The sequence below is a fragment of the Corvus brachyrhynchos genome, unplaced genomic scaffold, assembly GCF_000691975.1.
Source record: "Corvus brachyrhynchos isolate BGI_N302 unplaced genomic scaffold, ASM69197v1 scaffold92, whole genome shotgun sequence".
NCBI lineage: Eukaryota > Metazoa > Chordata > Aves > Passeriformes > Corvidae > Corvus > Corvus brachyrhynchos.
Window position 1 is genome coordinate 3560743 of NW_008236973.1, and position 14638 is coordinate 3575380.

The window sequence follows — 14638 nt, forward strand, 5'->3', positions numbered from 1 at the left end:
ATAAAACATGCAATGAGTGTGAGGGTTTCCTGTGCCACTGACGGCTGTTCCAGCACATATGCTCTGGATTTAAAGTCTTTTAGCGAACTCAATAAAATGAAATTATTCTCATTGTAATAAGCTAATGGCGCACCTGTTCTGTTTGGGAAAATTCTCAGAACTTGGAAAGTTAATTGGGTTCTCTGGACCTTTGATATTGGATTTCACAACAGGCTCTATTGTAAGCACATTTTTTTATATGTAAAACCACACCTTTATGTATCCTACCATTCCTGTTCTGCTTGGTTTCAAGATTTTGGAGACATCCATTGAGTACAACATCTTGAAAACGTCTTCTTAGATCCTCTATGCAACTGGATTTTTCCTAGATAAAGCTCCAAACACCTTGATTATCTATATACCTCAGATAAGATTTTTTCCAGTCATATAGAATTTATTTCTGTTACATCTGCCCACCATTTCAGACTCCCATGCAGAAGAGCTATGACAGGGCATCAACTAGAATGGCTTTTTTATTTTCTATGGTAAAAAAAAATTACCACATTTAAATATTTTCAGTTGTAAAGATACCTGAGTTAGTTTGATACAGACTGCATCAATATTTATTTTGGGATCTTGATACATCCCGTAGTCTGTCCTTAGCCTCCTGGTATCTTGGCTTCACTGTTGTCAAGACCCAAGTTGGCAAGTTCCAGAGTCTCTGTGAGGTGCAATTTATCTTCTGTCATAGACATAACCTTAAAAGTAAGACGGCTGTCCGTGCCTCTTTACAGAGGAGGCTCAGTTTCTAGCTGCTGCAGTTGTGACCTATGTGATGCTCCTGACAACGAGAAGGGAAGAGAGAACATGAAAAGTAATCTTCTGTTATTAGAAAAACACGTATAACACCATGTGGTGAAAAAGAAAGTCAAGTGTAGGTAAATAACAAGTAGCACAGGAGCTTAACTAGTCAATACAAGTGGAGGCAATTAAACACACTAAACCCATTTTCACTCTACACTGCCATCTGACTTTATACTTGTTTTGAATGCTTTAACATGTGAAAGGGAAACAGTGGCTGAAAACTTAAAGAAATACAGGTGTGACTCAGGTGTTAATTTAGATAAGTGGCTGGGAGGGAGCTAACTTTCTTCTCGTTAGCCCTTATAGTACTCTTCTGAATTTGGGACCCAGACAGTATTGATAACACAGGGATGTTTTAGTTGTTTCTGACCAATGCTTGTTCACTCTCAAAGCTTTCTCTGTTTCTCACTTTGTCCTGCCAGTGAGCAGGCTGGGCTTTGGCAAGAATCTGGAGTGCGGCATGGCCAGGACACATGGCCCAAACTGACCAAAGATGTGGTCCATAGCATGTGGGATGTGTAAAAGATGGGGTGAACTCAGTAAAAACTGGGGGAGACTAGATTTTCCAAGGTAGCTGCTTCTCAGAGCCTGTCTGAGCATCGGTCTGGTATGCACATCAGGAGGCAGTGAGTGATGGTCTTTGTACCACCTGGTTTTTTTTTCCCCTGTTTGCATCACTTCAACTGTCTCAGCATTTCAGGCTTCAAGGGTTTTTTGCTTTTCTAATTGTGTCCCCAATCCCTCTAGGGGAGAGTGAGTGTGTTGCTGGTCAGTGCTTAGTTGTTGGCCAGCGTTAACCTCAACCCTCTACAGCCTGTCAGTTCTTTTGTTTTAGAGAAGTATAAAAAAGGACACAGCAGCCTAATTATAAATCCAATCTTTTCTCATGGTTGTTGTGGAATCATGTCACCCTGATTGCCGAGTGTAAATGTCAAATATATTTAAAAATAAAGGGTTTTCAGTTTTCTCCCAAACCAAAATGGTAGAACTGTATAACTGTAGTGGCAACCAGTATTATCTTACATAAAAAAGGTCATTTTATGAGAGGATAAGGTATGTGAAGACCATGTGTGTGCATAAAATTTATTCACAGTTTCAGTTTATATTCCATATAGTATATTACCGAAATAATGAACCCTGTGCACTCAATTTAACACCTTTGACACCTTTTACTTCCTTGGCATTTTGCAAATTGGAAATCTTTTTATAGAGAGCCCTTCCCTTAAATTGCAAGAAGTTGACAATCCCATGTCAATGAAACCAAGACTTTCTGCCAAAGGCAGAGACCAAAGGCAGAGACCGAAGGCAGCAGCAAACCGTGTTTCAGAGTACATCTCTTCCCCTTATTTCAGGGATGCACAAAATTATCAAGGGAGTGAAAAAACCCCATCAATACATGAATGTGTCTTCAAAATTCTTTCTGTTTTCGGATTTCCTTCTCTTAACTTCAGCTTCTTCTGCTCCCACAGCCTTCACAATACAAAGGGCAACCTGCAGAATAGTCTGGTAAGTACTCACATATTTGTAGATGGATTCACCCAGGTGAGGACTCCCCACCACATGAAGGTCTAAAAATATGCTTCCCACATAATTATACAACCTGAAGAAAATTCACAGAACTAAAAAAATCGATCTAAATCAAAGACTCTTTTTCCTTAAATTTCTGAATTAGGCAATCTGAAATATAATGGAATTTTTGGGCACATTTTTATTTTATCCAAGCAGTTAGGCATCCCTAATTTATATGACAGAGGCTGAAGCTGATGGGGAAAGGACAGCTGGGTTGATTACTTTGCTTCATTCATAATGCAGTTCTCTTCTCCTCCCAACATGTGAAACGTCTCAGTGGTTTTATGTTCTCCCTCCCTTTCTCAAAAAGCACCAATGAAAATAACTTCTCCCTGACTGAGCAGATAGTTAATTTTAAATTAAACAGCTGTGTCCAGGCACAATGAGCATATATCTCTGCTGCATAGCAAATGACTTGTAACTGGAATTACCAACGTTTTGGGGTTTGACCTCCAAACAGTTAATTAACATTTGTCTTAGGTGAGTAGTATGAGACTGATCCTACTGGTGGTAATGCAAAAAGGTTTTGCAGTTTAAATCCAGTTCTCAGTGTGCAAGGATGGCAATACTGGTGGCTGTGTAAATGAGCTGAGAACCTACTGGAGGTTACAGCAGAGACATCTCGGGAAGTATGGAGTCCTTGAGTACTTTACTTTGACACTGGATGAAAAGACTTTTGGGAAGCGAGAGTCATTGCTTTCCTGGATGAGTAATTGCAGACAAACTTTCAAAAAATGAAAGCTAAAAAGCTATTTTTTAAGACAAAATAGGAATCTGAATATGGGATCCACTCCATGGTGATAAAACATCAATAAAACTTTATGTCACTTTGGCACGTAGCAGGAACAGAAATTTTGAACTCAGATGGAAGGAACCCTCTGAAATGCTTCAGTTCCTTTGGCACAAGGGAGAAATAAGCATCTCTGAAGGTCTCATCTCCTCAGCAGAGGCATCTATGTCAGCCCACTTATACCTCTGGAAGCCCCAGCCACCTCTTCACACAAAGATAAAAAAGGACTGGAAGAGACTGCAGCACCAGACTGGAAAAACGCTAGGTGCAAGTTAGATACCTGAGGTGGGCAGGCTGGTTCCTTGGCCATTTTTTATACTGCTAGCCTGTTGTATTTATTCATGTAATTATTTTCTGTAAATTGTTCCAGAAGTCAGTTGATCAAGTATGTCATCAACATTTCTTCTTGCTATGTGTGAGTTAAGTTTACCCTTAATTTACCTGTATAGTATAAAGTAGTTTCACAATGACTGGCCACTAAACAGTATTTAATTCAGCCGTGCAGAACTGCAAGTCACAAAACAATGAATCATTGTTTATGTAAACCAGAAAATCTAGCTCTGTGCTAAGAATAATTCAATCAATCTATAAAAAGGACTGTCCACAAATAGTTTCTACCCTCTAAAATGCTTCACATTTGTTGGAGTTTTCCAAGGACTGGTTCTTTCCTTTCATCTTCTGAAAGTTCAGATATGAGAGAAAGGTCAGAATTGCTAATAGCAGACCAATTGAAAAAAGCTTGTGGCTCCCCTCACCCCTCCATTTGTGTATGTTCTCTTTTTCAAACAATTCTCAAAAAAAAAGTATTTCTCTGAAAGGAATCATAGGAACATGCTTAAGCATTTGGTTAGTCTCTGATTTCATTCCTATGTTTTCAAAGTCTAACTTTAGGGTTAATTTAAATCAACATTAAGTGCAGCCAAGCAGCTGAAACCATGCAGTGCATTTTTCTGTGTGTGGCATGTCTCTGGGTCTCTACACATGTGCTAATTCCTTTAATACCTTTGTGGCTCTTCATTCTACTCACTCCAGTATGTCCATATCTCCCCTCTACTGCTGTACTGGGCAGCCCAGAACTGAGCCTTCCAGGTGTGCCTCTCCAGTGATGAGACCTGTTGGCAACACTCCTCCTAACGAAGACCAGAAAGCAGTTGGCCTTTCTTGCCTTGAGGGGGCATTACTGGCACAGGTTGTCTTGCTGTCTGCCAGAATCCTCAGGGCCTTTTCTGCAAAGCTTCTTTCCAGCTGCTGGATCCCCAGCCTGTGCTGGTATGTGAGGTTATTCCTCTCTATTTGAAGGGCTTTGCTTTTGCCTTTGTTGGACACCATGAGATTCTGGTTGACCCATTTCTCCCCCTTCTCAAGGTCACTATCAACTTGAACCCAGGTCTGTAATTTGCATTTCTTGTAAGGTATAGTGAAGCCTGCTTATGAACTCAGAATAAAAACCCAATTCACATCCATCATGAGGACCAAAACTTAATTTCTGTTTGAACTAGAGCTGCCCTTTTAGGGAAGCCTTCAAATGTAATTGCCATTTTCCAGTAATAAGTGAAAACTAACAAAACTCTTTGTCTCCCCCCAGGCTATAACCCTTGACACCTGTATGAAAAATACCATTTCAGTTTTTGCTAAAAATGCATCTATCTTTAAGTGGCAGTCAGCAGAATTTCATCTTTTAGATTGGAAACCTTTGTATTCTCAGGCTTAATTTTCCCATATGGAAACTCCAGCCTATGGTCAATTGCATTTTTCTTTAAATCTCACAATATTTCCTGAGTTTCCTGTAGCCATCATGATAAGATGTTCAAAGTAGAGCACGATACCATGTCCTGGTAGTAGTTACACTGATACTAAAATTTAGTAGTACCAGACATAGGGTTTGTTAGCCTAATTGTATGTGTCCAGTGAAAATTTAGATGGTCTCTTGCTTAACTTCTATTTGCCAACCCAGATGGGTATTTATCTCTGGTACGTCCTTTGCCATATCTTTGCACCCTGGCCTTGTGTTTTGGGTACTGAACAGCCCTTCATACAGCTCTAGACACCTGTTCAGGCAGCTGAGTCCTGCTCACAGTGTCCCTAAACAGTTCATCAGTTCATGCATACATTCACTTTATCATGTCATATCTCTTGATCATAAAATTCCATGAGAAATTATATTAATCTAAATATTTACCTCTGGGTTTTTTCAGAGGAATTTTTTCCCAGGCTAGCACCTGTTATTCTGCTTGTCCTGCAGTCTTATTAATTTTCTTGGCTTTGGTAGTACACTTCAGCTGGTGCTGAAATTTCCACTTTTCTGAGCAAATCAGAATACCCCCTAACCATGTTCCCTTTATGGTTCCAATTTTCTCAGTATTTGAATATCAGAAAGTTGTATAATAATATAAGAAAATGATTTTAAAGTCGTATTCCAAAGGCTAGAAGGATCTAATTTTTTAAAATGTCCCTTTACAGTGATTTACTCCTTATAGGTAGAGACATACCATCATCCTTTGAACGAAAGGCATACTTCTTTTATATCATTCATTCTCCTAAATGATTTAGCGTAGTCTAACATTTTAGGTGCCTTACAGAATCTAAAAATGTCAATCTAAATATGTCAACACCTTGTGTAATCTCAGCCTGTTTCATTTTCTTTTCAGCAGTTAAAAGAATTATAGAGTTCTCTGTTTACTGGACATTTTGGCCTTTGGCTTTGATTTGGTACGTACTTAAAGAAAGGTACATCAGCGTTAAGACTGTCAGACTGATGCAGTCATACCGATGCAAGAGATTTATTTAAATGAAAGGAAAAGTGTATTTTATTCTTGCTGATGCTAATGGGCCAGTACACCTTCATGAATCATAAAAGAACAAAGTACCCTCATCTATACGAATATTTAGCTAAAGTCTCAAAGGATAGCACCCTGAGGGTACCTTGAGGACAAGGAGAAAATAGAAACTGAAGAAGAAAGACCAGCAAAATGCAATTTGAGCTGCACCATCCCACTGCTTATTGGTGGAACTTGAAGAGGGTTCCAAAATCATATGAACCTCCTGAAAAGGTATCCATGTTTGAGATCAATATCACAGATTCCTGTTAGGAGGAGGCAGGGGAGAAGTACCTCTTTCTGCTTAGTGGGACTGACTTTTGGATCCTGTGGGCTCAGCAGAAGATGCAGAATAGTTCTGAGATGAGGGAATATTTATCCATCTGTCCCTTGTGTACTCTTTGTGTTTCAGTGGGAACATGTCAGTGAAGGAAACTCGGGAATATTGTCACGCGGGACTTTGTGCTCCACTCATGTGGGAGATGACTCATTACTGTTTGATTCACCCATCTCCCAAATATTTCTTTCCTAGCAAAATTTAAATGTTAAACTCCCAAATTTGTTGTAGAATTGCTATGTCATCACTGATATTCCTCAAAGGTGTTGTTTCCCTGTTAATGAAATTCTTGACCTGTAAGAAAAACCAAAACCAACCAACCAGAAAAAAAACAAAAAACCAAAACCAACCAACCAAAAAAACCACCCAAATCAAACGAAACCACAAAACCAAAAAAAAACCCACCAAAAGCAAACTCCAAAACCAATACGAGCATAAAGAATATGTGTTGTACATAAAATATTTACTACAGACTTCATTTTCAAAAGCATTGTCATGTTTGGTTATCTTTGCATAACTAAAGATCCCATCTAGATGCCCCATAGCAGGCACTTAAAACTGAAGAGAAACAGAAATATTTCCATTAGAGCTATAAGCATTTAAGTGACAACTAATTCTATTTTAATTTTTATAGGAAAATTTGATAGTAAAATAAAATGTGACAGTAATTCCACATAAAAGTATGTATTCAGTATTTTACACATATCCATTCAAATCAATCTATTTCTATGTACTTAAGATGGAATCATTTACTATATTTCTCCCATTCTTTTAAGTTGTACAGAAATGGAACAATAGTGCTATTTTACCCTACTATCTAGGTACAAATATCTGGTGGGAGTGTGGACAAGATAGAGATAACTTAAGCTACAGTACTGTTGGATGGTGGAAGCATGAACAGGACAGATGCACAGCCCCTCCAACAGCCCCCAGCTGTTCCTTTCGTCTCAGTGCTAAAAGTGTGGTAGCCCTTCTAGCCAGTTTACTACTTTAAAAATGTTTCCAGAATATTTTATTCAGCTAAGTAGTGTTTTTCTTTAGTCCTACTGTACAATCAAGCTGCATGAATAACTCTAAGAATGTTTACAGGACATTTAATCAGCAGGAGATATTTACATTTATGAAGGTAATAGGAAATCCCCTGTGGATTTGTATCTAATTTAGTAATCCTTAAAGCTCGGTGTATTTACTGTTGCAGCTGGGGATTAGTACTGTCAAAAGATTCTCAGCAGAGAAAGAAAATTCAGCACCTCATCTGTCTAAAACAAAATTTCTCAGGTTTCAGGAAGGTCTAACTCATCTGCTAGATCAGGGAATTATAGTCATTGTGCCCTGAAAAATTTGAAGACGATTTTTCTTTATGGATAGAGAATAATGAAAGGGTTGGTCTTTAGTACTCGATATTGAAAATGGAACCTACTTTCTCAGCACAGAAAGAAATTGCCCCAAAATTTAAGAAACAAACATCAACACTGAAGAGGACTCCTTGCTATATCCTTCAAATCATACCAGATCTGAGCTGGCAAGGCTAGCTGCCAACCATTAGTACCACATACTATGTTTAGCTCCTGGATCTTTTATCTCTCGTGCTCAAATTCCACCTATTTCACCCTTATAGAGATGAGAAACATGTATCTGAAAACATTAACAAATTGAAAAAAAAAATATCTCTGGGATTAGCCAGAATATTTTGCCTACTCATTTTTTCCAGCTCATTTTGGAAAATGGGAGCTAAAATCTTATTCTAACCTTTTGACTAAAATGTGAAATATCATATGAGGATTTGTGCTGAATTAAGTTAGATGCTGTAGCATTACATAATACAATAGGAACTGATACAGTGTTCTAAAGCACAATCTGAACTGTACTGTTCCTTAAATGTAAGAAGATCTTGTCTTATTGTTCTTTTTATTTTTGCAATACTAAGCCCAGATGCTTTGGACTGAACCTTTCCCTTGATGCTCTGGGCTGTAGCTTTCATTGCTATTTTTGCTTGCAGGCAGATTCCATCTCTGGTATTACACCACATTTTGTTTGACAGAATGAGGAATAGACCAGATTGCTTTGTAAAACTAAGAAATGGAGAAAATTTGGCTTGTAGTACCTATTTTACCAATTTTTAAACAATCAGCTATGTACTTAAGCACATGCTCAAGGACTACTGGTGTCATTAGTACTTCTGAGAAACTTGATTGCAAACACTTAATTCTCTGTTAAGTAAAACCTCCTGTATCATCAGTAGTACCAAAAGGGGGGAAAGGGAGGCAATAACAGTGCAGCTGTTCACAACCTAAAGCACAAATTGCAGAATCATCTGGGGGAGTGAGGAATGGTCATGTAGTATTTTTTTGTATTAAAATCCAGATTGCAGCCCTAAAAGCAAATATATCTGTGCAGTTCTCTTGCCTTGATTTTATATCTGAGAAAAGAAATATTGGGAACCAAGACCGGTTTTCATTAAATACCAATATAGGGATCAGTCCCTGAATGTAGCTTAACTAAATTTCAGTTCATCACAAAAAAGAATCCCAACAAATGGGAAGCAGAAACTTTGAAAAAGTCAGCCAAAGCAGAAACTTATCAGAAAATCAGCTCTGACATATGATGCCTCCATTTCCAAAAACAACTAGAAAGTTATCCAGTATAAATTATCTCTCTCACAGATGTCTCAAAGGGAAAAGCTATAATGATCATGATGCTTAAAAATAATTAACTCTATTTTCAAGCTCCTGGCTTCTGGATGTAAGCCTTCCTTCCCATTCCCTGGCCCTCAGGCTGGCATCAAAATGAGTTCTGGCGAAAATTCAGAGCGTCTTAATAGGTGGTTTGTGCACAGCCAGTGCAGAGGGCAGGACTGTTTGACATAACTTTACATCTACAGTGTAGATAGCTTTCCTGTAAGTTAGTGAAGCGCTGGACCCTGAGATCCAAATGGATTATCCACCCCTAACCAGCTGCTACGTTGTACGTACCTGGTGTTTTTCATGAACACTCGCACTTTGCAGTCGTCGTCCTAGACTGCAGACAAGTAGATCACAAAAGCTGCTGAAAGGGGGCACTAGCTGGTGTTCTCCTCCTTGTGACCAGTCCCTGCACAGCATTGTCGGGACCACACTGTCCTGGTTATTCTTCTCCAGCTGCAGGGCTTCCTAATGTAGTATCCACTCGGGCAGGAGATGCTCAAGTCTGCTGGCAAAGCATGCTGTGCATTCTCTCCCTGACTCTAAAAAGGCTGCCTAAGCTCAGCCATGGTACAAACCGCAGCAGAGAGCCAAGGATATTCTTTACTTACATAGGGGAAGCAATAAAGGATGAGATTGTTCTCCTTTAAACAGCTGAACATCATTCCTTATAAAGCATATACAGTCCTGTTTCCTGAGATGCACAGAAAGAGTGGAGCAGAGCACAGACAGGGAACACTAAAAGTCACCCTACAGCCAGCTTTTCATTACGCAATGCTGCAGTGCCTGTGCTGTAAGGGTGACTGAGCAATCTCCTAGATGAAAATCAGCTGTGAAGAACAAAATGCCAGCACAATTTTCTGATGGTTGGTTTTCACTGCTTCCTCTGTTCTTATTTTTGCCTTTATAAATATTTTATGCTTAATTAGTATATTACTGGGCTTATTGTTAGAGGTGAACATGAGGCCAGAGAGGCAGGGAAGAAGTTAACTGCTGACCTGCTACTTGGTTGCAGGTTTCCTAGCCAAGGGTTTTCTTGCATTGATTTAACTGATGTGATAAGACACGCCTGTCAAACCTTTGAAAGGTGACTGGTGACTTTGTGTACTGCCCTGAAAAGGCAGCAATTAAGAGTGATGAGGACTGAGAAACAAAATTCTTTCAAGGTCTCCAACTGTGCATGCAAAAAGACCCATTTGAATTTCTTTGAAAATAAATATACATAACATTAGAGCTATGATTTAATCATGGCATGGCTGATTTCTAGGCACTGCTCAGATTTGCTTACCTCTGAACCACTGTTTTTCTCTTTTCAGGATGTGCCTCTGTGTAATAAAGGTTGTCTGGCTTCCCTTTCCTTGGTCTGTGCTATATTATCCTGCCTGAATGCACTGAGAATCAGAATGTGCAAACTCTTGGGGTAAAAAATAGCATCAGAGGCAAGATCCCAGAGCAAGTATCCTACAAAGAGTTGCTGAAACTATGGCTGAAACCAAGTGGATTCCTCTTACCTGGAACTATAAAGGCTGGGCTGGATAAGTGACTTTTTCTAGGGCTGAGATTAGGGTGGAGAAAAACAAGACCAAGGCAGGTTCTCCATGGGATCCTATGGGCATGATCCACTGAACAGCTTGGCAGTGTTACAAGGGGGTAGTGGATGCATACAACTGGATGCCTGTTCATATTAAGGTTTCTTCAATCAAATGTTTTGCAGGCAATTTCCTGGAAAAGGCCAAATCTAGATGCTTGGAGTCAAAAAGACTGGATTTTCCTCCCTCATAATATCAAAAATAGAGTTACATTTCTAGTTCAGTATCCCTGCATTTTTTTGAATAGTCAGTGGGCAAGCGCCCAGCAGTTTTTAGAGGATCTGTGATCCAGCAATCCTTTCTCAGTGCTGTGGAACCACATGGTCCTTCCCTGCCTCCCCCTCACCTGTTTAGCAGCCAGATGTGCCATGGGCATAGCCACAGTTCTCCCTGAAATGTTTTCAGGAGCAAATATGGCCCTTCCCATCTTCCAGCATGAGGTAACAAGGGAGGGTCTGTTCTGAGATTTTCAGAGGCTGTGGTTTATTCGGTGCTTTAGTGGGGCTCTGGTTCTGTTGTGGCCATTGGTTTCAGTTTTGTTTTGGTTTTTTTTAAGACTAAATTATAAAAATCTGATGTGCTTTGATGAAAAAAATCAACTCTGGTAAAAGATTAAAGAATCACCTATTGAAAGTATTTTTGTTTTTTGTTTGTATTAAAATAACACCATTTTTAAACATATACTAGCTGTAAAGAATGGAGCAGTGCAGGTAGTATGTTTGCCTTATGTTAATATCTGCTTGGCATTAGATGTGATTCCTGTCTTCTCTGGGCCAGGAGAGTGAAAATTCCATGCTGACCCGAGTGCACTCGTACCCATCTAGATACGACTGCCTGGAAACAGACAGGACATGGTGCTCTCTTGGAGATAACACTGACAGTCCACAGCTGGAAATTGACTCTTTAGTGACTGCCAGCCAAGGGGAGCAGAGTGCAGGCAAACGCTGTGACTAGAGCTTCAAACCAAAGACTGAGGTCTCTGGATGCTTTACTAGGAGGGTGATAGCTGGTGCAGGGAGTGAAGGAATCTTGGGGGTGGTGAGACAGAGAAGTGAGAAACTGTGCCAGCTTGGATGTGTGTACATATTTTGTTTTCTGCATTTAAAGCAGAAAAGACTCTTAATCACTAATGCTTTATTTTTAAAGGCTGTTGTAGACTAGACTACTGTCCTGGTTGCACAAGATGTCAGGCTGTACTGCAGTTGATGAAGGAGCTGCTCTGAGACCTACAGGAGCCAGCAGTAGGAGTCTTATTTGGAAGAGGAGCCAGGGCTGAGCAACAAAGAGACACATCATGGAAAAAGCCAGAGGTGATTTTGCTCCCTGGACCTGGGGAGAAACTGAAACATTTTGTTTTCACTTCTCAAAATGATGTGTTGCTTATTGGCTCACGAATAATTGTAGAATTTACAGGGAATTTCTGGAAGCTTTTTTTTTCCATTCTGGAGTGGAAGAAATTTTGAAATAATGGGAATGAATAAATTCTACCCCATCATCAATGAAAGTTTCATTCTGCATCGGTACCTTGGGTGACCACCTTTCACGTTCTTAAAGAGTGCCTCACAATAACCACCTCGAGGAGGCTTGCAGACTAGAGAAGATACGATCTGTTAATCACTGTTGCCTGGTTCCATTCTTGTGCATTCTTGTGCCGTGTTAGATCCAAACAGTGAAATGTCAGGAGGTTAAGAATCAATTTTAAGCAGTAAAATACATCAAACTGTGTAGTCTGCTAAAATGTTCTGATACAGATGAATGCCTTATTTTTTAAGGAGCTATCAAGTGCACAGCTTGAAGGATAAATTGTCTTGTTTTCTGTGTGTTTTGATGAACATGCCTGCAAGATTAACATCTGCTATTTCATTCTTGTACTTGCATGATATTTTGCAGACAGGACACAGGAATATTTTTGAACAAAAAATCATAATTCAAAATACACAATAATAGAGAAAAATTAGGTACACATTAAATAAAAAAAAATTCTTTTCCTTATTTTGCTTTTTTATCTTTGTTTTCAAAAACGAAAAGGGAGAAGAAATCTTGTGTTTATATATTACAAGCTTCTTTACCTACTCCTAAGACCAGGCATTTAGGCCTCTGAGAGCTTTATGTACTGTTGGGGTCCCTCCCCTGCCATGGAGCCCTGGGAGGGGGCCCTGAGGGCACAGACACGGGGCTTCCCTGCCCCTGCTCAGCCTCGTTCCCATTGGTTGGTTTGTGTTCCCTGCGCGGGCAGAAGGACCCTTGGTCCGGTGACTGGAACAGTTCCTCAGCAGAGCTCCGGCCATGCGGCTGGAGAAATAAACATCTCTGAAACAGCTATCAAGAATCTGTCTGTCCATATATATTTCCTTTCCACGGGACTCCTGGTTTGATATATGCATGTTGCAGGATCCCCACTGCAACAAACCAACACAATCCTTATTGGGCTGATACCCAGTTACTGCTTGATGCTCTACCTGAATCAGAAAAGCAATTAGTTATAAAGACACCTGTGAATATGGCTGAAGATGATTGCAGGATAACACAGGAGGATGTTAAAAAGGTACTTCCTCTTCAGGATCCAGAGTGGGGCCCTAATGAGCCAGATGAAATGGCACAGTTAAAAAGGTACTGGGGATTCATAATAAAAGGGCTAGAAAGAGCAATCCCTAAAGCCATAGACTGCTCAGCCCCGTATGCTATGAAGCTGGGTCCCTCTCAAACACCTTCTGAATTTTTAGACAACTTGCGAGATGCGATGCGTTGCCATGCCACCTCGGATCCTGGACCGGAAGAAGGAGTGCAGCAATTGGTAAATTTATTTTTAGGACAATCCACAGGAGACATCCGGCAGAAGCTTCAGAAGATGCAAGGTCCAACAACCCGGAATCTAGAGACTTTGCTTAGTGTGGCACGGAGCATTTATAGCAATTGGGGAGAGGGAATGCAAAAATTAATAAGGGTGGTAAAAGAAGAAAAAATAAAGGAAGACGTGGGCAAGGTCCACCAAGACAAGGACCACCCCGACTAGGAAGGGACCAGTGTGCCTTGTACAAAACCTGGGCATTGGAAAAACCAGTGCCCAGAAAAGAGAAAGGGTGATGGAAAAGAAATACGACCAGAGAGGTGCGGGGGTGGTTGCTCATATCCAAGACTGGGCGCTACCCTAGGGGACCCTCTGGTTATAGTTAAACTAGGGAACGAAGAAAAGAAAGTGGAATTTTTAGTAGATACAGAAGCAACATACTCAGTGTTGAATAAAGCTTTGATACCCATATCAAGGGGTTATTTTGTAGTGACAGGGTCAACTGGCCAATCTGGAAAGGCATACTTTTGTAAACCACTGAAATATAAATTGAGAAAACAGTGGGGAATTCACCAATTTTTATATATGCCTAACGCTCCATCTGCACTTTTGGGCAGAGATCTGCTAGAGCAGCTGGAGGCAAAAATAATATTTAAAAATGGGGAAATCAGTTTGGAAGTAAAAGACCAACAATATCTAGAGTTGCTGAGCCTAATGCTAATAACCAAAGAAACGGAAATAGCGAATGAAGAAGAAATGATTAAGAAGATAATGGATCAAGTATTCCCTGGAGTGTGAGCCTCTGGTACCCCAGGGAGGGCAAAGAATGCCCTGCCAATTCAAATCAAGCTTAAAGAAGGGAAACGGCCTGTAAGGGCCAAGCAATTTCCCTTGAAAAGGGAAGACAGAGAAGGGATCAGGCCAATTATTGAGAACTTTTTGCAAATTGGATTGTTAAGGGAGTGTCAATCCCAGTGTATTCCCAATCCGTTTTTTCATCCATGGTTTCCCTCACAAAACCATGCTTTTGCCAACTGTTTCCCCAAAAATCCCTTTGCAATGCCGAGTGGGGGATGAAAAGGGGGAGGGAAGAAATTAAACCCTCTCCTGCCTCAGTTTCCCCACAAAGCATGCTCAGAGAGTCCTATCTCCCTTCTGTCAGCCCTAAGATGTTCCACAGAATCTGTTTGGACATTTAAAGACTCAGGAGGGTGGCTTGTTTTGT

The 14638-nt window shown here is 40.2% G+C and overlaps 1 long non-coding RNA gene across 1 annotated transcript; it reads right to left on the reverse strand.

Moving 5' to 3' along the window:
- Positions 1-412: 412 nt before the first annotated feature.
- Positions 413-12539, reverse strand: LOC108445278. Its single transcript, XR_001860085.1, has 2 exons — positions 9328-12539; positions 413-820 (listed from the first exon to the last, which is right to left on the reverse strand). It is a non-coding gene; the product is annotated as an uncharacterized LOC108445278 (long non-coding RNA).
- Between the last annotated feature and the right edge of the window lie 2099 nt (positions 12540-14638).